Source organism: Loxodonta africana, chromosome 7, assembly GCF_030014295.1.
Source record: "Loxodonta africana isolate mLoxAfr1 chromosome 7, mLoxAfr1.hap2, whole genome shotgun sequence".
NCBI classification, from domain to species: domain Eukaryota; kingdom Metazoa; phylum Chordata; class Mammalia; order Proboscidea; family Elephantidae; genus Loxodonta; species Loxodonta africana.
Genome location: NC_087348.1, coordinates 88,603,017 through 88,628,532, shown reverse-complemented (window position 1 = coordinate 88,628,532; position 25,516 = coordinate 88,603,017). Strand labels below are relative to the sequence as shown.

The following is a 25,516-nucleotide window of genomic DNA, read 5'->3' as shown; positions in this document are numbered from 1 at the left end:
CGCATTGGGTAAAGTTAGATTCTTTGCTCAAGATAAATTTTAAGCAAGTTTTTGATAAACAGATGTCATGTCACCAAAAATGATTTGCACAATTTCACAATCACTGGGACTCCTTATTCCTGTTTATTTGTTCTTCATTGCATCCCAAACTAGTCAGTGACCTTTGTGAATCTTCCTGTGTACTCAGGAATCTTTCCATTTTCTGGTCCTCGGTTTCTCTATTTAATGATGACTCACCTCTTGGTCTTACTGTTAAAGAGCTTAAGCGAGAATCTGGACCACCATTTAGTAGAGAATTTAATGTAAGCAATCTGAAGTCTGATTCTGTCATCTCTGTAGCTTCTGTAGACTTATGATGTCGATACCATTTGTAGTCTTAGTGGTTGCAAAAAGGCACCTATAGGAAGGCTATGATAGTGAGAAGGACTAAGAGAGAGAACAATATACAAGGCTTGAAAATTTCCCTGAGCCAAGGATGCCAAGTACCAAGATTTAGACCAGAGAATAAATCCCTTGGACTTTCTGGTTTTACTTTGGCCCATTTGGCTGCTTGTTGTGCATGAGATTCAGTGTAGTAAATATGAAGAATTTCTTGCTGTATATCATTTATACAACAATCAAACCACAATCAAACCCAATCAAACCACAAACATCTCCCTGTGAGGTCTGCACGTAATCCAAAGCTTGTCTATTCTGTAAAGGCACTTCAGAAATTTCAAATAATCCTTTAGATGGGAAAAGGCTAGCTTGTCTGAGTTGTGACATTGAGTCTTCTAATTCTAATTCTACCTTGCCTAATACCATTTGTAATCTTAAAGTATATGTTCGCGCTAGAAATCCTACCTCTCGAGACAAAGGGAGATAATCCCATAACAAGTTTGCTTTCAGTTAAATACTTTTTCCAAATTTAATTTAGTGTTGCATCTAAACAAGCAGTAGTTTGTTCTCTTGTCTCTACAGCTGTGGTCTCTCATACTCCTATTGTTTCCTTTGGGTTAATGATTGCATATGGACACATAGGGAACAGCATAAGCTGTGTAGCAAGAAACAATTCAGTTTATAGGTAGAAAAAAAAAAAAACATTAGTTAGTGTAGTTTACAAAGTAGTGTAAAATAGCTGAATGACAATGAAAGGACCAGGATTTGATAGACCACAAGGGCATGCTATAATTTTTCTATTGAAACATAAAATTTCTCCTACAGCCACACTCTTTTTGATCAAAGGTATCTCAAAAGTAAGGTTGTTCTTCATCTTAAAATAAGATTGGTTATAATTACCTATGTAGGTGTGCAAGAATGGTAATTTATCAGTTGGTCTTTTACATTTCCTCTGCTGGAAGTTTTCATAAGGAATCTTAGTTAAACTTGTAAAGCACTTCCAGGCTAAGAAACCAAGCTGGGAACTAGCCACCACATTTCACCTGTAGTACCAACAGATTTAAGGATCCCTAATGGGGCCATATTTAAGGGCTCAGCACCTACCAAAATGTCAGAGGATGGAAACTACAAGCCATTCCACAGAAAAAAAAGACATGGCAATCTGCTCCCATAGTGATTAAAGCCAAAGAAACCCTATAGGCCAATATGACTGCGTCATATAGGGTTGCTATGTGCCAAAATCAATTTGAAGACATAAAACAACACCCATAGATTTGGCAGATTTTCTTTCTTCTCCAGGTCCCAAAATATCATTCTTACTCATCTGTAAGACTGGCATACCTGCAAGCCAGGTATCAGGCCAGTTTTCCTGGGAGGACTTTGGAACCATTGGCTGCATAAAGGCAACGTCGTCAGTTCCTTCAATGTGTCTGCTCATATCTGATTCTAAGGGCATGGTTTTAAAATATGACATTCTAGTCAAAGCTTGGTGATATAACCAATGTTTCCAATCATGTCCTGTAAACAAGGAGAACAGGTTCTTATTGAACCTATGTATATAATTACATTGCCAAGAAAATATGAATACTCATTAAGAGTATTCCTCCATTTCTGTAGGAATCAGGCAGGGAGAAAAAAATAAATGTTTCATTTCTATAAAACCCTAGTCTACTAAATTGTTATGAGAAATAGATAGTTTAAGATAAAAGAAAGAGATTCCTTGTATTTGGCAACGAGAACACTGAACATCAGCACAATAATCCAAACAAAACCTTTACTTACCCTTCAGGTCATTCAGGCCTATGTAATTAATATCTCTTGCACTCCATCTTGGGTTTCCAGTCTTGGGAATCCATTAGCTTCTACATCATAGTTCTGAAAATCAAGTGCCACTACCAATGCATATTATCTTATTTGGAAATCTTTGTCACGCTAATAAGAACATATCCTTGTAGAGTATGTCTTAAACCTAATCACTTTAAGAGATGAAGAGCAGCATAAACACAGACGAAAGTGAGCACAAACGGAAGAAAGACAGATGCCATGTGGAAATCTCCAAGGAAGGAAGAATGCCAGTGCTAAAGGAGCTGAGATAAGGATTTTCCTCCAGGGAGGATAGAGAGGGAGCTTTCCCCTAGAGCCAGTTCCCTGAAATTAGACTTTGAGTCTTGTCATGGATTGAATTGTGTTCCCGCAAAAAATATGTGTCAACTTGGTTAGGCCATGATTCCCAGTGTCGTGTGGTTGTCCTCCATTTTGTGATTGTAATTTTATGCTGAAGAGGATTAAAGTGGGATTGTAACACCACCCTGACTCAGGTCACTTCCCTGATCCAAGGTAAAGGGAGTTTCCCTGGGGTGTGGCCTATACCACCTTTTATCTCTCTAGAGATAAAAGGGAATCAAGCAGAGAGTTGGGGACTTCATACCACCAAGAAAGCAGCCCCAGGAGCAGAGTGCATCCTTAGGACATGGGGTCCCTGTGCCTAAGAAGCTCCTTGACCAGGAGAAGATTGAGGACAAGGACCTTCCTCCAGAATCGACAGAGAAAAAAAGACTTCCCCAGGAGCCAACGCCCTGAATTTGGACTTGTAACCTACCAGACTGTGAGAAAATAAATTTCTCTTTGTTAAAGCCATCCACTCGTGGAATGTCTGTTATGGCCACACTAGCTGACTAAGACAAGTCTACAAAACAGTGAGGAAATAAATTTTGGTTTATTATATCCACTCACTTGTACTATTTCTGTTATAGTGGCACTAAAAACCTAAGATACTGATATACCTAATTAAGTACCAACTCCTCAGTTTGTCATTCAAGTCTTTCCTCAAATTTGCCCTCATCATTTACTGCAGTAGTCCCAATACTTTAACCAATGCCAGGTTTATTCTCTCGCAGATCACCCTGCACTTTTTCTTGTTTATACCTCTGTTGTTGTTGCTAGTTGTCTAGCCAGTTCTGACTCAAAGCAACCCTATGCGCAACAGAATGAAACACTATCCGATCCTGAGCCATCCTTAAAATTGTTGTTATGCTTGAGCCCATTGTTGCAGCCACTGTGTCAATCCAACTCATTGAGGGTCTTCCTCTTTTTCACCGACCATCTATTTTACCAAGCGTGATGTCCTTCTCCAGCAACTGATCCCCCCTGACAACATGTCCAAAGTATGTGAGACTTAGTCTAGCCATCCTTGCTTCTAAGGAGCATTCTAGTTGTGCTTCTTCCAAGACAGATCTGTTCATTCTTTTGGCAGGCCATGGTGAAGCGGGCAGCCTCAGAGCCCAACCCTTCTAAGAGACATCTGCTCTGACTTATCCTCCTACACTGAGCACAATAAGCTTCCCTTTCTTCTGAAATTGTTCTTGAAAAGATAACCCCAGAACCGGCCATAGATGGCTTCAACCCACCTCTGGGTGGAGATTTAACCTCCTAATAAAAGAAAATCAACCTCTTCTTCCATCCTGGAGGATCAAATCCTTGTCTAAAAAAAAAATGCATAGTCATCCCCAAGTTCTGAGCACCTGCATAGAAGTCAATCTTGAATATTCATAATGAATTTGCATTTCCTTGTCTGCTATCTGTAAAAGCCCACCTCCTCAAGCTGCCTGCCAGTGGTCTTGGAGGCAGCAGCCCGGATTGCTCCTTTCCTCATACAATGAAATAAAGGCATCTTTCTGATATCTCACCTTGGCCTCTCTTGTTTACTGACTGTAACAAGTCACACAGAGCAAAACCTGGGGTTTTCACTCGGCGACAACAGCATATTCAATATTCTTTACCAACACCACAATTCAAAGGTATCAATTCTTCCTAGGTTTTCCTTATTCATCCTTCAGCTTTCGAAAACATATGAGGCTATTGAAAACACCATGGCTTGGGTTAGGAACACCTTAGTCTTCAAGGTGACATCTTTGCTTTTCAACACTTTAAAGAGGTCTTTTGGGGCAGATTTCCCCAATGCAATGCTTCTTTTGATTTCTTGACTGCTGTTTCCATGGGTGTTGATTGTGAATCCAAGTAAAACGAAATCCTTCACAACATCTATCTTTTCTTCATTTATTATGTGTTGCTTATTGGTCCAGTTGTAAGGATTTTTGTTTTCTTCATGTTGAAGTGTAATCCATACTGAAGGCTGTGGTCTTTGATCTTCATCAGTAAGTGCTTCAAGTACTCTTTACTTTCAGCAAGCAAGATTGTGTCATCTGCATATCACAGGTTGCTAATGAGTCTTCCTCCAATCCTCATGCCCCGTTCTTCATATAGTCCAGTTTCTCAGATTATTCGCTTAGCAAACAGATTGAACAGGTATAGTGAAAGGCTACAACCTGACACACACCTTTCCTGAGTTGAAACCATGCAGTATCTCCTTGTTCTGTTCGAACGACTGCCTCTTCATCTATGTACAGGTTCTTCATGAGTACAATTAAGTGATCTGGAATTTCCATTCCTCGCAATATTATCCACTATTTTTTATGATCCACAGAGTCGAATGTCTTTGCATAGTCAATAAAACACAAGTAAACATCTTTCCGGTATTCTGTATTCAGCCAGGATCCATCTGACATCAGCAATCATACCCCTGGTTCTACATTCTTTTCTGAACCAGACCTGAATTTCTGGTAGTGCCCTTTCCATATAGTGCTGCAGCCACTTTTGAATGATCTTCAATAAAATTTTACTCTCATGATGTTAATGACATTGTTCAATGATTTCCACATTCGGTTGGATCAACTTTCTTGGGAATAGGCATAAATATGGATCTCTTCCAGTCAGTTGGCCAAGTAGCTGTAGCTGTCTTCCAAATTTCTTGGCATAGATGAGTGATTCCTTCCAGTGCTGCATTCATTTGTTGAAACATCTCAGTTGGTATTCTGTAAATTCCTGGAGCCTTGTTTTCCGCCAAACCTTCAGTGCAGCTTGGACTTCTTCCTTCAGTACCATTAGTTCCTGTTCATAGCCTACCTCCTGAAATGGTTGAACATCGACCAATTTTTTTGGCATAGTGCCTCTGTGTATTCCTTCCATTTACTTTTTTTTTTTAATAATTTTTATTGTGCTTTAACTGAAAGTTTACAAATGAAGTCAGTCTCTCACATATAAACTTATATACACCTTGCTACATACTCCCATTTACTCTCCCCCTAATGAGTCAGCCCACTCCCTCCTTCCAGTCTTTGCTTTCATGACCATTTTGCCAGTTTCTAACCCTCTCTACCCTTCCATCTCCCCTCTAGACAGGAGATGCCAACACAGTCTCAAGTGTACACCTAATACAAGTAGCTCATTCCTCATCAGCATCTCTCCAACCCATTGTCCAGTCCAATCCATGTCTGATGAGTTGCCTTCGGGAATGGTTCCTGTCCTGGGCCAACAGAAGGTTTGGGGACCATGACCACCGGGATTCTTCTAGTCTCAGTCAGACCATTAAGTCTGGTCCTTTTATGAGAATTTCGGGTCTGCATCCCACTGTTCTCCTGCTCCCTCAGGGGTTCTCTGTTGTGCTCCCTGTCAGGGCAGTCATCATTTGGGGCCGGGCACCATCTAGTTCTTCTGGTCTCAGGATGATGTAAGTCTCTAGTTCATGTGGCTCTTTCTGTCTCTTGGGCTCAAAATTATCTTGTGACCTTTGTATTCTTCATTCTCCTTTGATCCATGCGGGTTGAGACCAATTGATGCATCTTAGATGGCCACTTGTTAGCATTTAAGGCCCCAGATGCCACACTTCAAAGTGGAATGCAGAATGTTTTCTTAATAGAATTTATTTTGCCAGTTGACTTAGATGTTCCCTGAAGCCAAGTTCCCAAACCCCCGACCTTGCTCCGCTGACCTTCGAAGCATTCAGTTTATCCAGGAAACTTCTTTGCTTTTCGTCCAGTCCAGTTGAGCTGACCTTCTGTGTATTGAGTATTGTCCTTCCCTTCACCTAAAGTAGTTCTTATCTACTATCTAATCAGTAAATAACCCTGTCCCACCCTCCCTCCCTCCCCCGTCTCGTAACCACAAAAGAATGTGTTCTTCTCAGCTTAAACTATTTCTCAAGATCTTATAATAGTGGTCTATACAATATTTGTCCTTTTGCATCTAACTAATTTCACTCAGCATAATGCCTTCCAGGTTCCTCCATATTATGAAATGTTTCGCAGATTCATCACTGTTCTTTATCGATGCGTAGTATTCCATTGTGTGAATACACCATAACTTATTTATCCATTCATCCATTGATGGACACCTTGGTTGCTTCCAGCTTTTTGCTATTGTAAACAGTGCTGCAATAAACATGGGTGTGCATATATCTGTTTGTGTAAAGGCTCTTATTTCTCTAGGATATATTCCGAGGAGTGGGATTTCTGGGTTGTATGGTAGTTCTGACTTTTTAAGGAAACGCCAGATAGATTTCCAAAGTGGTTGTACCATTTTACATTCCCACCGGCAGTGCATAAGAGTTCCAATCTCTCCGCAGTCTCTCCAACATTTATTATTTTGTGTTTTTTGGATTAATGCCAGCCTTGTTGGAGTGAGATAGAATCTCATCGTAGTTTTAATTTGCATTTCTCTAATGGCTAATGATCGAGAGCATTTTCTCATATATCTGTTAGCTGCCTGAATATCTTCTTTAGTGAAGTGCATGTTCATATCCTTTGCCCAATTTTTAATTGGGTTGTTTGTCTTTTTGTGGTTGAGTTTTAACAGAATCATACAGATTTTAGATATCAGGCGCTGGTCGGAGATGTCATAGCTGAAAATTTTTTCCCAATCTGTAGGTGGTCTTTTTACTCTTTTGGTGAAGTCTTTAGATGAGCATAGGTGTTTGATTTTTAGGAGCTCCCAGTTATCTGGTAACTCTTCATCATTTTTAGTAATGCTTTGTATTCTGTTTATGCCTTGTATTAGGGCTCCTAACATTATCCCTATTTTTCTTCCTGATCTTTATTGTTTTAGTCTTTATGTTTAGGTCTTTGATCCACTTGGAGTTAGTTCTTGTGCATGGTGTGAGGTATGGGTCCTGTTTCATTTTTTTGCAAATGGATATCCAGTTATGCCAGCACCATTTGTTAAAAAGACTATCTTTTCCCCAATTAACTGACACCGGGCCTTTATCAAATATCAGCTACTCATATGTGGATGGATTTATATCTGGGTTCTCAATTCTGTTCCACTGGTCTATGTGCCTGTTGTTGTACCAGTACCAGGCTGTTTTGACTACTGTGGCTGCGTAATAGGTTCTAAAATCAGGTCGAGTGAGGCCTCTCACTTTCTTCTTCTTTTTCAGTAATGCTTTACTTATCTGGGGCTTCTTTCCCTTCCATATGAAGTTGGTGATTTGCTTCTCCATCACATTAAAAAATGTCATCGGAATTTGGATCGGAAGAGCATTATATATATAGATGGCTTTTGGTAGAAGAGACATTTTTACTATGTTAAGTCTTCCTATCCATGAACAAGGTATGTTTTTCCACTTAGGTAGGTCCCTTTTAGTTTCTTGCACTAGTACTTTATAGTTTTCTTTGTATAGGTTTTTCACACCTTTGGTAATATTTATTCCTAAGTATTTTACCTTCTTGGGGGCTACTGTGAATGGTATTGATTTGGTGATTTCCTCTTCGATGTTCTTTTTGTTGATGTAGAGGAATCCAAGCGATTTTTGTATGTTTATCTTGTAACTTGAAACTCTACCGAACTCTTCTATTAGTTTCAGTAGTTTTTTGGAGGATTCCTTACGGTTTTCTGTGTATAAGATCATGTCATCTGTAAATAGAGATAATTTTACTTCTTCCTTGCCAATCCAGATGCCCTTTATTTCTTTGTGTAGCCTAATTGCTCTGGCTAGGTCCTCTAGCACAATGTTGAATAAGAGCAATGATAAAGGGCATCCTTGTCTGGTTCCCGTTCTCAAGGGAAATGCTTTCAGGCTCTCTCCATTTAGAATGATGTTGGCTGTTGGCTTTGTATAGATGCCCTTTATTATGTTGAGGAATTTTCCTTCAATTCCTATTTTGCTGAGAGTTTTTATCATGAATGGGTGTTGGACTTTGTCAAGTGCCTTTTCTGCATCAATTGATAAGATCATGCGGTTTTTGTCTTTTGTTTTATTTATATGGTGGATTACATTAATGGTTTTTCTAATACTGAACCAACCTTCCATACCTGATATAAATCCCACTTGTTCATGGTGGATTATTTTTTTGATATGGTGTTGAATTCTATTGGCTAGAATTTTGTTGAGGATTTTTGCATTATGTTCATGAGGGATATAGGTCTGTAATTTTCTTTTTTGTGGTGTCTTTACCTGGTTTTGGTATCAGGGATATGCTGGGTTCATAGAATGAGTTAGGTAGTATTCCATCATTTTCTATGCTTTGAAATACCATTAGTAGTAGCGGTGTTAACTCTTCTTCCCTGAAAGTTTGGTAGAACTCTGCAGTGAAGCCGTCCGGGACCGGGCTTTTTTTTTTTTTTATTGGGAGTTTTCTGATTACCTTTTCAATCTCTTTTTTTGTTATGGGTCTATTTAGTTGTTCTACTTCTGATTGTGTTAGTTTAGGTAGGTAGTGTTTTTCTAGGAATTTGTCCATTTCTTCTAGGTTTGCAAATTTGTTAGAGTACAATTTTTTGTAATAATCTGATATGATTCTTTTAATTTCAGTTGGGTCTGTTGTGATATGGCCCATCTCATTTCTTATTCAGGTTATTTTTTTCCTTTCCCGTATTCCTTTAGTCAGTCTGGCCAATGGTTTATCAATTTTGTTAATTTTTTCAAAGAACTAGCTTTTGGCTTTGTTAATTCTTTCAATTGTTTTTCTGTTCTCTAATTCACTTAGTTCAGCTCTAATTTTTATTATTTGTTTTCTTCTGGTGCCTGATGGATTCTTTTGTTGCTCACTTTCTATTTGTTCAAGTTGTAGGGACAGTTCTCTGATTTTGGCTCCTTCTTCTTTATGCTATGTGTGCATTTACCGATACAAATTGACCTCTGAGCACTGCTTTTGCTGTGTCCCAGAGGTTTTGATAGGAAGTGTTTTCATTTTTGTTGCATTCTATGACTTTTTTTATTCCCTCCTTGATGTCTTCTATAACCCAGTCTTTTTTGAGCAGGGTATCGTTCACTTTCGAAGTATTTGATTTCTTTTCCCTGATTTTTCTGTTTTTCATTTCCACTTTTATGGCCTTGTGGTCTGAGAAGATGCTTTGTAATATTTCGATGTTTTGGATTCTGCAAAGGTTTGTTTTATGACCTAATACGTGATCTCTTCTAGAGAATGTTCCATGTGCACTAGAAAAAAAAGTATACTTTGCAGCTGTTGGGTGCAGTGTTCTGTGTAAGTGTATGAGGTCAAGTTGGTTGATTGTAGCAATTAGATCTTCCGTGTCTCTATTGAGTTTCTTACTGGAAGTCCTATCCTTCTCCGAAAGTGGTGTGTTGAAGTCTCCTACTATAATTGCGGAGATGTGTATCTCACTTCAATTGTGTTAAAGTTTGTTTTATGTATCTTGCAGCCCTGTCATTGGGTGCATAAATATTTAATATGGTTATATCTTCCTGGTAAATTGTCCCTTTAATCATTATGTACTGTCCTTCTTTATCCTTTGTGGTGGATTTAACTTTAAAGTCTATTTTGTCAGAAATTAATATTTCCACTTCCGCTATTTTTTGCTTATTGTTTGCTTGATATATTTTTTCCATCCTTTGAGTTTTAGTTTGCTTGTGTCTCTGCGTCTAAGGTGTGTCTCTTGTAGGCAGCATATAGACGGATCGTGTTTCTTTATCCAGTCTGAGACTCTCTGTCTCTTTATTGGTGCATTTAGTCCATTTACATTCAGCTTAATTATATATAAGTATTTTTTTTATGAGTTTAGTGCTGTCATTTCGATGCCTTTTTGTGTGTGTTGTTGACGATTTCATTTTTCCACTTACTTTTTTGTGCTGAGACTTTTTTCTTTGTAAATTGTGTGTTCCTCATTTTCTTAGTAGTTGAATTTATGTTTGCTGAGTCGTTATGTTTTTCTTGGTTTTTATTTTGAAGTATGTAATTGTTAGACCTCTTTGTGGTTACCTTAATGTTTACCCCTATTTTTCTAAGTAAAAACCTATCTTGTATTGTCCTATATTGCCTTGTTTTCCTCTCCATATGGAAGATATATGCCTCCTGTATTTGGTCTCTCTTTTTGATTATTGTGAGCTTTTACGTAATGACTTCAATGATTCCCTATTTTGAGCATTTTTTTCTTTCTAAAATCAATCTTAATTTGGTTTTGTGATTTCCCTATTTGAGTTGATATCAGGATGTTCTGTTCTGTGACCTTGTGTTGTGTTGGTATCTGATATTATTGATTTTCTGACCAATTTCCTTTAGTAATTCTTATAGCTTTGGTTTGGTTTTTGCAAATTCTCTAAGCTTGTGTTTATCTGTAAATGTTTTAATTTCACCTTCATATTGAGAGAGAGTTTTGCTGGGTATATGATCCTTGGCTGGCAGTTTTTCTCCTTCAGTGCTCTATATATGTCATCCCATTGCCTTCTTGACTGCATGGTTTCTGCTGAGTAGCCTGAACTTCTTCTTATTGATTCTCCCTTGTAGGTGACTTTTCTTTTATCCCTGGCTGCTTTTAAAATTTTCTCTTTATCTTTGGTTTTGGCAAGTTTAATGATAATATGCCTTGGTGATTTTCTTTTTGGATCAATCTTACATGGGGTTCGATGAGCATCTTGGATAGATATCCTTTCATCTTTCATGATGCCAGGGAAGTTTTCTGCCAATAGATCTTCAACTATTCTCTCTGTATTTTCTGTTACCCCTCCCTGTTCTGGACCTTCCATTTACTTTTGATTTTTCCTGTGTCATTTAATATTGCAACTCGATGCTTCAATTTTTTTTTTTTTTTCAGTTCTTTCAGCTTGAGGCATGCTGAGTGTGTTCTTCCCTTTTGGTTTTCCACCTCCCGGTCTTTGCATACATCATTATAATTCTTTGCTTTGTCTTCTCAAGCCACCTCTTGGAATCTTCTGTTCAACTGTTTTTACTTTATCATTTCTTCATTTCACTTTGGCTACTTTAGAAACCTCTAAATGGTTTCGTATGATCTGGGCACGACAGAACCCTACCCATCTTCTACTTGCATGTTTCTCTAACTTGGCACTATTAATGTTCTGGGCCAAATGGCTCCTTGTTGAAGGCCAATGTTCTGTGAGTTGTATGATGTTTAGCAGCATCCCTGGCCTGCTTCCACTGTTTTTGTTAGATGCCATCGAGTCACATCTGTCACATAGGAACTCTGTACAACATAACAAAACACTTCCCAATACTGTGCCATCCTTACAATCGTTCCTATATTTGAGCTCACTGTTGTAGCCACTGTGTCAATCCATCTCACTGAGGGCCTCCCCCTTTTTTGCTGATCCACTACCAAGTATGATGTCCTCCTCCAGGGACTGGTCCCTCCTGATAACGTGTTCAAAGTACATGAGACAGAATCTTGCCACCCTGGTTTCTAAGGGGCATTCTGGCTGTGCTTCCTCCAATGCAGATTTGTTCATGCTCTCCCTCCAAAAGCTAGCAGCAATAAGCCCCTTCCCCAGTTATGACAACCAGAAACGTCTCCAGATATTACCAAATATTTCCTGGGGTGGCATCTCCCCCAGTTGAGAATCACTGTTCTACTCTCATCCCAAATGACATCTGTAGATAACTTTTTTGATACAATTCTTGCTTCTCCCTATATATAATATTTTCCTTTTCTGTTGTCTTTTTTTTACATTCAGTTATAATTCAATCATGCTCTGCATTATTATTATTTGTAACCAGGAATTCCTTTCATTTCCCTTTATAATGTCTTTCTCTTCTTTTAGACCACAGTGTGCAATTTAAAGAGAAACTGAAAGGCTCTGCAGTCAGACAAATGTGCGTCAGACCCTCGGAGCTTATTCTTCATAGGACCCTGGATAGGATATGTAATCTCTCTTACCCTGTTTTCACTTGTAAAAAGAAAAGAAAATGTTCAAGTGAAGATGAATTGGGTATTAATTTTAAGCACAGTACCTGTCAGAAGCCGGCAACCGAAAACAGTTTACCAGAGTGAATTGAGTTGGGCCTTGGGGATTTGAACAGCTGAGGCCTCCCTGTGCTCTGGGAAGATTCTGCTCATCCCTGTGTCTCTGAGCCAAGTGAAGAGCAGCTGCAACTAGAACTTGTGAGGAAGGGGTGTGTGCATTTACAGGTCAGGATGGGGAGTGGTGGGTAGAGGCTGCAGTTAGGAGCTGGCCTCAGGCACATGAAGAGGATTTTCTTGGAGGTCTAGGCTACTCTTTCGTGTCAGTCACCTTCCCAATCATTCTCTGGAACTGTGGCCCTAAAATGTGTTGATGTATATTACCACCAGCCATAGCCTGGTGTGTCACAAGAACTATGGTATATTGAGTAAAGATAAACTGGGTTAAGAAGATATGATGTCTCAGAACTTCCTCTTCTCCTCTGACTAGCAGGGGTCATAACAGATGTCTGTTAAAGAAAATTCACTGCCCTCCCCATTAAAACTTAACTCTCAACCTTTCTGAGAAACTAACAATTTATGATGAAGACAAAGTTCTGAGAAAATTTAAATAATTAGATAAACCATAACTAGCCATAGAATGCAGACACACAAACTTAACAAAACAACCCAACTTAAAGCTCCACCTTTAATAGCCCACATCATGCTGATTAAGTGAATGACAAGCAATCATTTTAAATTTCTCTTTTGGAAAATCTCCTAACAGTTTGTACTGTTATAAGCTGATAAAAATGGTAATGTGAAGAGCTCATCTGATCGGAGGGGTGCTCAGTGATTGGGAAAAGTTTTGCACCAAATAAAACCTTTTAACTCTAATTGACTTATTGATCAATTTTTTAACAGTATTTTATTGAGTTACTGGTAAAAGTTTACACAGGAAGTTAGGTTCCTATTTGACAATTTCTGCAAAAATTTTCAGTGACATTAGTTACATTAATCATAATGTGTCAACATTCTTTTCCATTATGTTTTATTTGTTCCATTTCCAGTATTCACGTTTCCTTGCCTAGTTATGTTCTCATCTTTGCTTTAGAGTTATTGTTGACATTTTGTCCTCATAGTGATGGTTGTTAAGTAGAGCACCCATCTTACAGGCAATATCTTCTATTTTGAGTGACACTCTGCTATTTTGCTAAAAGGTGATCCCAGAGCATGGGTTTGGCTCTAGGTTTAAAGACTGTCTCAAGGTGTCTTCTGTACTCTACTGTTCCAGTTTGTCTGGATTTTTTTTTTTTTTTTTACAAAATTGCCCCAAAGATTTCAGAAACTTATATTTGTAAATATAATGTATGAAGAACATACTGCTTTTCAAAGCGTAATTTAGACTTTTAAAGTTTGCTTATTTGAACAGAATTCTTTTAATAAATTGAAGAATTGCTTCTAAGCAAATAAGTACTCACTTGTTTTTGTTTTTGTTTAAATTCTGGATGTTGTTTTATAAAGCAAGCTTCACATTTGAAAAAGTTCCCATTTTAATGATTATAAAATAGAGATTAAATGGTTCATTAAGGGCAATGCATCAAAACAAGTGCCGTTGTCATTTTACGAAGTCGATTCCTTCTCTATAGGAGAATCGGAGTCAATTGATATCTACTAAACAGGATCTCTATGCCAGGCAACATGCCAAGGATGTTCTATATTATTGTTTTATTTTTTTTTTTATTGTACTTTACATGAAGGTTCACAGAATAAACTAACTTCGCATTAAATAATAAATAGCCCTTTTTTAAATAACAATTTGAGTTCTGATCCATACTTTTCTCCCATTTTATCTGGGACCATCTCCTGTGATTCTAGTCAGAACAGTTGGTGGTAGTAGCCAGGAACAATTTAGTTCTGGTCTCAGGGAAGATGATATTCTGGCTCATGTATAGACTTATTTCTTCTCTTAGCTTTTGGTTAATTTCTTATTGTTTTCTCCTGGCAAGTAGAGACCCATAGTTGTGTCTTAGATGGCTATTTACAACCTTTTAAGATGCCAGACAGTACTCACTTCACTAGGATGCATGATTTTTATAAACTACACTATGTCAGTTGACTGAGTTGTCCCATGATGATGGTTCTAAGCCTTCAATGCCAGGAAACCAAACTTGGACAGTGTTTGATTATGTCTATGGATTGTCTGTATTTATGTCTTCAATGAATATATGTGCCTAAACCAACATATTTCTGTTGACACATGTCTATAGCTACTTCTGTCTGTTCTCACCTATGTACATATACCTGTACCTGCCCATCTATATGTGCTCAAACACTTGATTTTATTTTGGTTGTGCTGTGCTTTTTGCATTCACATTCGGTGCCACTTTTCCTACAACCAAAAAAAATTAACATGTTTCTACAATCTAAAGCATACTTTCCTATTTCCCCCTCCTCTCCCTGGTAACCACCAGTGAGCACTGGTCTCTCTATATATGTCTATTCTTGTCTTCTTATAAAAGAGGGATCGTACAACATTTATCCTTATATTCTTGACTTTTGTCAATTAGCATTATGCCCTCCAGGTCCATCCACGTTATATTTTTCACAACCTCAACATTGTTCTTGATGGGCGTGTAGAATTCCATTGTACATATGGTCCACGAGTTGCTTATCCATTCTTCTGTTGATGGGCACTTCGTGTGTATCCATTTATTTGCTATTGTGATTGGAGCAGCAATGAACATAAGTGTGCACAAGTCTGTGTGTGCCACTATATTTTTAGGTCTCTAGGGCCTATACCTAGAAGTGGGACCACTAGATCATAGGGTAGATCTATTTCAAGTTTTTTTGAGAAATTGCCACACCACTTTCCTTAGGGGTTGTATCACTTTATAGTTACATCAACAACGGATAAGAGTTTCAATCTCCACATATCCTTGGAAGCATTTTTTTTTTTAATCAGTGCCATAACAGCCAGGGTAAGATGGTTATCTCATTATAGTTTTCATTTTCATCTCTCTAATGGTTAATGATCATGATCATCTCTTCATTTTGTTGACTGCTTGAATGTCATCTTTGGTTAAGATTTTCTTCATGTCATTTGCCCAGTTTGTGATTGGGTTGTCTTTTCTTCTTTGAGTTCTAGCAATCTTTTATACATTTTAGAGATTAGATTTATTCATCAGATTTTTATAGACATGCCTCACAGCGTGGTTGTAAATGGGAATCTATAAAGTACTATATACATAACATAAAAATTAAGTATATATGATAATATCAGAGAGAGAGAGGTTCCTGATCATATGCCACCTCTTGAAATGGTGGAATTTCGACTAATTCTTTTCGGTATAATGACTCTGTGTATTCCTTCCATCTTCTTTAATGTTTCCTGCTTCACTTAATATTTTCTCCATAGAATCCTTCACTATTGCAACTCGAGGCTTGAATTTTTTCTTCAGTTCTTTCAGCTTGAGAAACGCCAAGCGTGTTCTTCCCTTTTGGTTTTCCATCTCCAGATCTTTGCACATGTCATTATAATACTTTACTTTGTCTTCTCGAGCCACCCTTTGATATCTTCTGTTCAGTTCTTTTACTTCATCAATTCTTCCTTTTGGTTTAGCTGCTTGACGTTTGAAAGCAAGTTTCAGAGTCTCCTCTGACATCCATCTTGGTCTTTTCTTTCTTTCCTGTCCTTTCAATGATCTCTTGCTTTCTTCATGGATGATGTCCTTGATGTCATTCCACAACTCGTCTGGTCTTCAGTCACTAATGTTCAATGCGTCAAATCTATTCTTCAGATGGCCTCTAAATTCAGGTGGGATATACTCAAGGTCATATTTTGGCTCTCGTGAACTTGCTCTGGTTTTCTTCAGTTTCAGCTTGAACTTGCATATGAGCAATTGAAGGTCTGTTCCACAGTCGGCCCCTGGCCTTGTTCTGACTGATGATATTGAGCTTTTCCATTGTCTCTTTCCACAGATGTAGTCATTTGATTTCTGTGTGTTCCCTCTGGTGAGGTCCACGTATATAGTCGCCGTTTATGTTAACGAAAGAAGGTATTTGCAATGAAGAAGTTGTTGGTCTTGCAAAATTCTATCATTTGATCTCCAGCATTGTTTCTATCACCAAGGTCATATTTTCCAACTACTGATCCTTCTTCTTTGTTTGCAACTTTCACATATGATGCAAACCGATGGTACTGAAGGAAGAAGTCCAAGCTTCTGTGAATGCACTGGTGAAAAACAAGGCTCCAGGAATTGATGGAATATCAACTGAGATGTTTCAACAAACCGATGAAGCACGGGAGGTGCTCACTCATCTCTGCCAAGAAATATGGAAGACATCTTCCTGGCCAACTGACTGGAAGAGATCCATATTTATGCCTATTCCCAAGAAAGGTGATCCAACTGAAAGTGGAAATTATAGAACAATATCATTAATATCACACGCAAGCAAAATTTTGCTGAAGATCATTCAAAAACGGCTGCAGCAGTATATCAACAGGGAACTGCCAGAAATTCAGGCCAGTTTCAGAGGAAGACGTGGAACCAGGGGTATCATTGCTGATGTCAGATGGATCCTGGCTGAAAGCAGAGAATACCAGGAGGATGTTTACCTGTGTTTTATTGACTATGCAAAGGCATTTGACTGTGGATCATAAAAAATTATGGATAACATTGTGAAGAATGGGAATTCCAGAACACTTAACTGTGCTCATGAGGAACCTGTACATAGATCAAGAGGCAGTTGTTTGGACAGAACAAGGGGATACTGATTGGTTTAAAGTCAGGAATGGTGTGCATCAGGGTTGTATTCTTTCACCATACCTATTCAATCTGTATGCTGAGCAAATAATATGAGAAGCTGGACTATATGAAGAAGAATGGGGCAACAGGATTGGAGGAAGACTCATTAAAAACCTGCATTATGCAGATGACACAACCTTGCTTGCTGAAAATGAACAGGGCTTGAAGCACTTACTAATGAAGATCAAAGACCACAGCCTTCAGTATGGATTGCACCTCAACATAAAGAACCGGCCTAATGAGCAACATCATGATAAATGGAGAAAAGATTGAAGTTGTCAAAAATTTCATTTTACTTGGATCCACAATCAACAGCCACGAAAGCAGCAGTCAAGAAATCAAAAGACGCATCGCATTGGGTAAATCTGCTGCAAAGGACCTCTTTAAAGTGTTGAAGAGCAAAGATGTCCGAGATGCGCCTGACCCAAGCCATGGTATTTTCAATCACATCATATGCATGCGAAAGCTAGACAATGAATAAGGAAGACCGAAGAAGAATTGATACCCTTGAATTGTGGTGTTGGTGAAGAATATTGAATATACCACGGACTGCCAAAAGAACGAACAAATCTGTCTTAGAAGTACAACCAGAATGCTCCTTAGAGACAAGACTAGCGAGACTTTGTCTTACATACTTTGGACATGTTGTTAGGACGGATCAGTCCCTAGAGAAGGATATAATGCTTGGCAGAGTACAGGGTCAGTGGAAAAGAGGAAGAGCCTCAACAAGGTGGATTGACACAGTGGCTGCAACAATGATCTCAAGCATAACAACAATTGTAAGGATGGCTCAGGATCGGACAGTGTTTCGTTCTGTTGTGCATAGGGTCACTATGAGTCAGAGCCGACTCAACGGCACCTAACAACAACAACGATAATATCTGCAAAACTTAATCCTCCAAAGGAGAGGAAACCTCAATAATTCATCACTGTTCTTCCTTAAGCACCTACTTTGTTCTCGGCATTGTGTTGAGTATGTTCACGCACGGTATCTCATTTAAACTCAGAAGCCTAAAACATAGCAACTGTCATTGTTGTTAGTTGCCTTGAAGTGGTTCTGACTCAGCATGACCTTATGTATAAGAATAAAACATTGCCCAGTCCTGCACAAACCATGACCATTGGTAGTTTGCATCCATTGTTCTAGCTGTTAGGTCAATCCAACTCATTGGAGGCTTTCCTTGGCCCTTTCCTAGGGATTGGTCTTTCCTAATGATGCGACCTATGTAAGCAACTTGAAATCTCGGCATCCTGGCTTCTAAGGAGCATAGTGGTTTTGTTTATCCTAAGACTGATTTGTTCCTTTTTTGGCAGTCCATGATGTAAGTAATATTTTTCACCAGCACCACAGTATGAAATCATGAATCCTTTTTCTGTCTTACTTTTTCATTTTCCAAACTTAATGTGCATATAAGGTGATTAAAAAAAAAAAAAGCTTAGGATGTGTCTTAGGCTGAGTTCTCTAGCAATGCAAACTTAGTGACAAACACACATATAAGTAATATATATATATACATATAATACATACATATAATCAAAAGTCATTGCCGTCAAGTCAAATCTGACTCGCAGCGAACCAAAAAAAAAAAAACCATTGCCGTCACATCCGTTCTGACTCATATTGACCCCTGAGAACAGAGTAAAATTGCCCCACAGGGTTTCCTGTGGCTAGTGGAATCAAATTGCGAACTTTTTGCTTAGAAGCTTTAGCACTTAACCATTGTGCCACACATATATCTGTGTAGAGAGAAAAAGAGAGGGAGATTTACATCAACGTCGTGGCTCACGTGGCTGTAGAGGCAGGGAAGTCCCACGTCTGTGGGTCAGGTGACAGTCTGGAGGTTTCTCCTGATTCCTTTAGCTGCAGGGACTGACAAATCCAATATTGACAGGTAAAATGAATCATGATAAGGATTACCATTTACTTAATTTTCTTTTACATTCACTTTTCTCCTTAAAAAACTTGCTGTAACTGCACTAAGTCTCCCTATTTCTCTCATTGGAGAGGTCCCCCTGTAAGCACAGAGATTAACTGATTGAATAAACACTGTACACTTTAATTTCTTTGTGCCACTGTTACTATTTTGTGTTGTGCTGTGCTGTCTAAATGTGTTGTTGTCATAAAAATGAGAATTATATGGAGAACGTAGGCCTAGACTCCTTCAGTCTGTTTTTCAAGCCAGCCACACAGACAGGCTACTTTGAAGGTCCTACTGGAGCAGCTTGCACTTGGATAAACTTCAGTATGGTCACCTATAAAACCTGAGGAGGTTCATCTTCCATTTTATTTTTGTCCTGAGAGCTTACCTTCAATCCAGAGACAGCCTTCTTTCTGGTTTTCAATTTGCCAGAGGACACAGATTGTCAGGTCTGCATTTGGAGGTAGCCAACAATCAGGTTTTTCCAACAAGCAACATGCATGAGCATCACATTGCTACAAAAATTGCCAGCTCCCATGCGGTCATTCCTATACCTGGAAAAAATCTTGCTGTTTCCATATTCTCTCATTCCTAATTCTTTCGTCTATCTTGCAAAATGGCATAACTTAACAAAGGATCATTTGGGCCTGCAGTGATTACTTTGGAGATTTTTTGAGATCTGTAAACTTCTTCGTTTAAACAGTGCAATAGATATAAGGGGATCCTGTACATCTCCAAGAGATTGGGTTGCCGTTTTTGATTGATACAATGTGGCTTCTAAAAGACAGAGCAATTCCAAAATTGCCTCTCTAAAAGATTCTTTAAAACATTCGGAAGACAGTGGTAAATCCCTGACTTCAGGAGAACTGTAACTTACTCTTTCTGCTCCCATATCTGTATGGATGTATGTTATGTGTATATACGTCATATTTTTCTACCTCTAGATGGTAAAGATGAATATTTAAAAAATTGAACAGTTCCAGTATTTTCAGGAATAAATGAAACTGAATTTGTAATGACAATTTATTTCAAGAGTAACTATGTTTTTAGTACAACAGTATAAACACCATTGTCGAGATCTTTTTGGTAACTTAAAATTTTGGATAAGACCAGATTAGGCAAAGTGTACAAGATGGATTCTGTTAAAAATAGAGAGTAATTTTGTTCTACTGTAAAAAATCTAGTTGTTCTAGAATGAGAAAAAAGAATGTGTGGGGTGATACCCTATGTTCATGAAAAGTAGTACAAAGTTTGTTGTAAAGGGATGTTCTTATAGTTAAAGCTAAGAATTGATAAACCAAGACAGCTGTCATAGAGTCAAGTTAATTCTGACTCATAGTGACCCTGTAGGACAGAGTGCAACTGCCCCATACAGTTTCCAAGGAGCACCTTCTGGATTTGAACTGCCAAGCTTTTGGTTAGCAGCCATAGCTCTTAACCACTACACCACCAGGGTTTCCAAAGGGCTTTTTGAAAGCTTTAGTATCAAATAGTATGGAAAGCTAGAATTTGGTTTTTTCTTAGCTAAAATGAAAAAATGTTTTTTAGTTACTGGGTTACTCTTAGAAAGAGCTTGTAATGGCTTACCTTTATGATCTTTGAAATCTGCCTAGAAGGCAAATGTTCTATGTCTTTTCTGAATAAATTCCTGATCTTATGTTGAACTTATCATGTCCTTGATTGTTTAAGAAAAACTAAACCTTCTCGATTATGGAAAAACTGAGTTTCTCTTTTTTTTTTTTTTTAATAATCATATTACCTCCTATATTAACTTTTAAAATATTTTTACTGGCACTTTGGCTATATAGATACCCAAGTATTGTTTTTCCATGACCTGTGATTCTATTTTACCACATGATAAAACCTCTCAAAATCTAATCCTAAATGATATCTTTATTCCTAAAATTTGTCCTGTGGCATTTCCTAGCACGCCCCAAGAAAAGTCTCAAAAGGTTTGTTTTCTTTCTATTTGTAAACAGAGAGGTTGTAAAAATTATTAGACATTTTTGATATGCTATGAAGTACATGGGGAGTGTTATCAAATCAGAAGAGGGCCTTACAATATTTTGGGAGTTCAAGAAGAGAGGAATTCCCTCAAAATTGTGAGTTCTACAGCTAAAATCTGGTGGCAAGTTCTTGACTTGTCTTCCTAGCTTTGGAGACTTTTACAAATTCAATTTGAGATTTCTTAAGAAAACATTCAGCAGAGCAAATTTAAGAGGACTATATGATAAATTACCATTCTTGCTGCAGCTATGTAAGTAATTATGATTGATTGACCTTATTGTTATGGATTGAATTGAGTCTAAGCTGGAAGAAACTTGAGTGGTACAAGCAATTTGCATTTGCTGCTAAAGAAAAGGCAGACAGTTCCAACCCATCCAGTGGTACCACTGAGCAAAAGAACTGCTGATCTTCCTCCTTAAACATTATGGTCAAGAAGATCTTATTGACCAGTTTTACTCCACAACACATGAGTTCATGGAGAGTTAGGGGCTGATTTGATTCACCTACCAACAATATCTAGTCAGGACTGTGGTCTGAAAGGTAAGCCCCACATGCCTATTTTGTGTTCAGGGCTGTATTTAACAACAGCCAAGGTACATATGCACTTCTCTAAACTTACTTTATTAGGAGCTCAAATATCTTTCCTCCCATCGTATTTCAGGAAAGGATTCCTGTGAAGTATGGAATGTTGAGGCCAGTGTGATCCAGAGTCTGTAACTCACCTGAGACTCACAAATCCTTTGGCTGAGTAAGGCAGCCATGATTCTCCCATTTTAAAACTAGTTCAAATGTGACAGAAAGAAGCCATGAAAGAACATGGGTCCCTTGGCTGACCATGGAGGAGAGCTGAGCCAGAGATGCTGGGAGGATTGGGGCCAGGGCTCCCTTCACAGGAGCAGTACGCCCCCCACCTGGCCTCTCATTCGCTGTTCCTCCCAGCCCGGGGCTATAAAGAGCAATGATTCTTAGTGTATGAGACACCTTCAGGCTCTATTCTGCCTTCTGCTCCTCCCTGTTGCTAGGTTCTGAGATGAGTAAACGCCTCCTGCTCCTGATTCTGGGTCTCTCCCTGCTGTTGGACTTCCTGCAAGGTAAGCTTCTGGGGACATTTGGAAGAAAGAAGGGCTGGGTCTATGTGAGCAGAACCCACACAGGTGGCTGTGGATTTTTGGTCCATGAGGAGATGGGCATGGAGGTGCAAGGATGGTCCTGACTTTACCTTTCGGGGTGGTCTCCACAGCCTCCATCCCACCCCGACTTGTTTTTCTCCTCCTAGGCCTTCACTCTCCTTTGCTTTCTCCTTCACTTTTGGCCCAAATTTGCTCCTCTCATTTCTTTCTCTTTTCTCTCTTTTTTTTACTTCAGGCTCAACCCACCTTCCACATTAGTACTAATTCCTGTTACTTCCAAATTTCTCAAGCTTTCTTTCTGAGAACCCTAAATTTTAGTTGAAAAGGATCTAGAAATGTTTTGGGGGGAGGGGTTGAGGACAGATGAGGAGGGTTATTCTGAAGGAACTGAGAATATGGTTCTTCTGTCACAAGATGTGAGGCCTAGGGAAGCTGCAATGTAGGTCATCATTTTCTCCCTCCAGCAACATAGTCCATTTTAGGAAGCCTGCATACCTGTGAATAAAGAGATTCTGTCTGCGCATGGGCAAAGACCTTGTCCCCAGAGGCACACATGCCTCTTCCCCGCAAAGGTCCTTGGTGCAGGCCCAAGGATGATGAAGATGAGGCTCTACTGGTGTAAGCCAACCCCAGAGAAGTCAAACCACACTTTTAGCAAAATAATCTATGCCAACCTGTGTGTGGACCTGACCAACTTTCATGTTAGTTGTGGGGTAGATGGCGGGCAAGGTTGCCCAACCAGCAGCAAAAGTGAGCCCAGAAGAGATTCATTATCCTTGTTTTGACTTTCTAGCTCTAACTTGTCACAAGTGTTTTTATGTTCATCCTGATGGAAATTGCGCCCATAATAGAACCTACTGCCATGCCATGCAAGGACAGCAGTGCATTTTGAAGAAGAACTATCGAGGTAGGTGGAGGCTGAGAAACCCTCTTTCTGAGGCCCTTGCCAATTTTTCAGGAAGGTGGCTTTCTCAGGGGCTCTGGAAGCCAGAGCAGGGGGTGAGGGAGGATTTTTCTTTACCCTTAAATAGTCGGGACAGGGTCCTCTGGCTCTGATGCTGTGTTGCCACTGGCCCTTGATAGGACTAGTAGTCCTATCAGGAGAAAAACGGTTTGCTGAGGAGTCTCAGGGCCCTTGGTTCCTGCAAGATCATCAGGCAAAAAGATGCTGTTCATTGTGAGGAAGGAAAGAAATTGGGCTATAAATATTCCACTAGGGCTCGTTAGTGGTAACATTTTCAGGAAATGAAGTGTCAGTAGGAAGGATTTTGGGCTGGGGGAGGTTGACCCACAAGGGCCTCACCTCAGTCATCTCAGTCCCTTCCCATCAAACAGCTTGATGCCCAGGGCAACATGCTGTTTAACTGCACTCATCGAATAATTGGCCCTTCCTCTTCCAACAAATGTTTATTGATTACCTCTTAGAAGGCAAATGGTTGCCTTGTTGGAGAAGACTTGAAGCAGAAATTAAGGATCCCCTTTTCTTGTCTTTCTTCTTCTCCAGGTAAACGTCTACACTATGGATTCCAGGGATGTCAACTCAGGTGCAAAAGAAATATGAGGTCCATTGGAATTTATCTAAGTATATCTTCCTGCTGCAAAAACAAAAATTTCTGTAATGAACTTTGAGTCTTGGACCTTGATCCCAAGCCTTGGTCCTCCTATTCACCCCTTCTCTGTTCTCATGTGTAAGCCTCAGAGAACTGAGCTTTCTTTCCCCTGCGTTGTCTAAGCCCTGAAGGCGGCTCCTGTCCAGCTACAAGTGTTCAAGTTTCAACATCAACTCATCCGATGGGTGTTTTCTCCCTCTCACCATCCATGCTGTTCTGTCCTTTCTCAGAGTTTAGTCCCCTTCTTTGCTTTTTTCCTTCCTTCTGCATAACTCATTTTAAATTAGTTGAGGCTTGTTTTATGGGCACTCCTATGGACTGAAATACATCCCCCAAAATATGTGTTATAAATCCTAACCTCTATACTGTGGTTATAATTTCAGTTGAGAAATGTTTGTCTTTGTTATGTTAATGAAGCAGGGTTATCATTGTTGTTGTTATGTTCCATCAAGTTGCTTCCTGTAGGGCATATCTTGAGTCAATCCCTTTTGAGATGTAAAAGAGATTAATCAAAGAAGCAGAACAGAGATGAGGTAATATAGATGTCAAGACACATGGAGATCTCTAAGGATCCAGGAAGCAGAAGCTGAAGAGACAAAGACCTTCCTCCAGAGCCCACAGGGCAGAAAGATTTCCCCTTGAGCTAGTGTTCTGAATTTGGGCTCTGAGCCTTCTAAACTGGAAGAGAACAAATTTCTGTTTGTTGAAGCCATCCACTTGTGGTACTGAAACAGATAGGGTTAACTGACCTGGCTGAACGAAAGAGCTCTTAAAAGATTACCATCTAGAAGTTGGGTAAACAGGAACCACACCCTGTCAACATGAGATAAGGTTGAAACAACCTGTGAATTACTATCTCCTCAGTGTTTTTTTAGTCCATTCTCCCTTTACAAACTCCAGCATGCACAGAACAAAGTGTGACCACTGTTTAACCTTCCTTAGCCCTCTGAAGATGGTGATGTAGTGCCAAATATCAGTGAGGTTAAAATATATCACATAATAAGTGATGCCAAGGGCTGCTGAGATGTGCTCTCAACCTAATTAACAGGCACTGCCATTCTGAGAAGTACCCACCCCTTGAAAGAAGCCCAGTAAATATTCATTACTCTACTGTCTCCACCGAACCCATACGAGCCCTCACCTTGCTTCCCTTTTCAAGTCAGTTTTTGGAGAAGTTTAGTTCCCCGCTGACTCCTTTTGCCTGCCTCAACCAAAATAAAGCTTGCTGAAGATAATGTTTGTCTTTCATGTGTATTCTTACACTCGGGGAAAAAACAAGGACACTTTGTGTCAGATTGGTGATTCGTAACAGTATTTCTATTTATTATAGAAGCACTAGATAACTAACATCCTTAGCATGGTCTATCTTCATGAATGTTCCAGGGCAGTTGAAAGGAATGTATCTTCTACTCCTGCTGTGTATTCCACAAATGTCAATTATGACTAGTTGTTTGACAGTGTATTTAGATATTCAATCCAGAGGTTTTTGTTTTTGTTAACTTATTCTATTGATAACTCAGAGAAGAGTATTGAACTATCTAGCTGTTGTCATGAATTGGTCTATTTCTCTGTTTTCATTGGTTGTTGCTTTATGCATTTTGACATTCTTTTGTTGGTGCATAATGCATTCAGGATTATTATGTCTTCTTGGTGGGCTGCCATTTTTATGCTTAAGTAATGTCATTCATTATCCCTGATAA

The 25,516-nt window shown here is 39.1% G+C and overlaps 1 long non-coding RNA gene across 1 annotated transcript in view; it reads left to right on the top strand.

Moving 5' to 3' along the window:
- LOC100672561 (uncharacterized) overlaps positions 1-25,051 on the top strand; it is a 38,018-nt gene extending 12,967 nt beyond the window's left edge. The window contains exons 2-4 of the long non-coding RNA XR_010322480.1: positions 22,099-22,167; positions 23,000-23,113; positions 23,711-25,051. This is a non-coding gene — a long non-coding RNA (uncharacterized LOC100672561). The remainder of the gene's footprint in view (positions 1-22,098; positions 22,168-22,999; positions 23,114-23,710) is intronic.
- Positions 25,052-25,516: the final 465 nt, after the last annotated feature.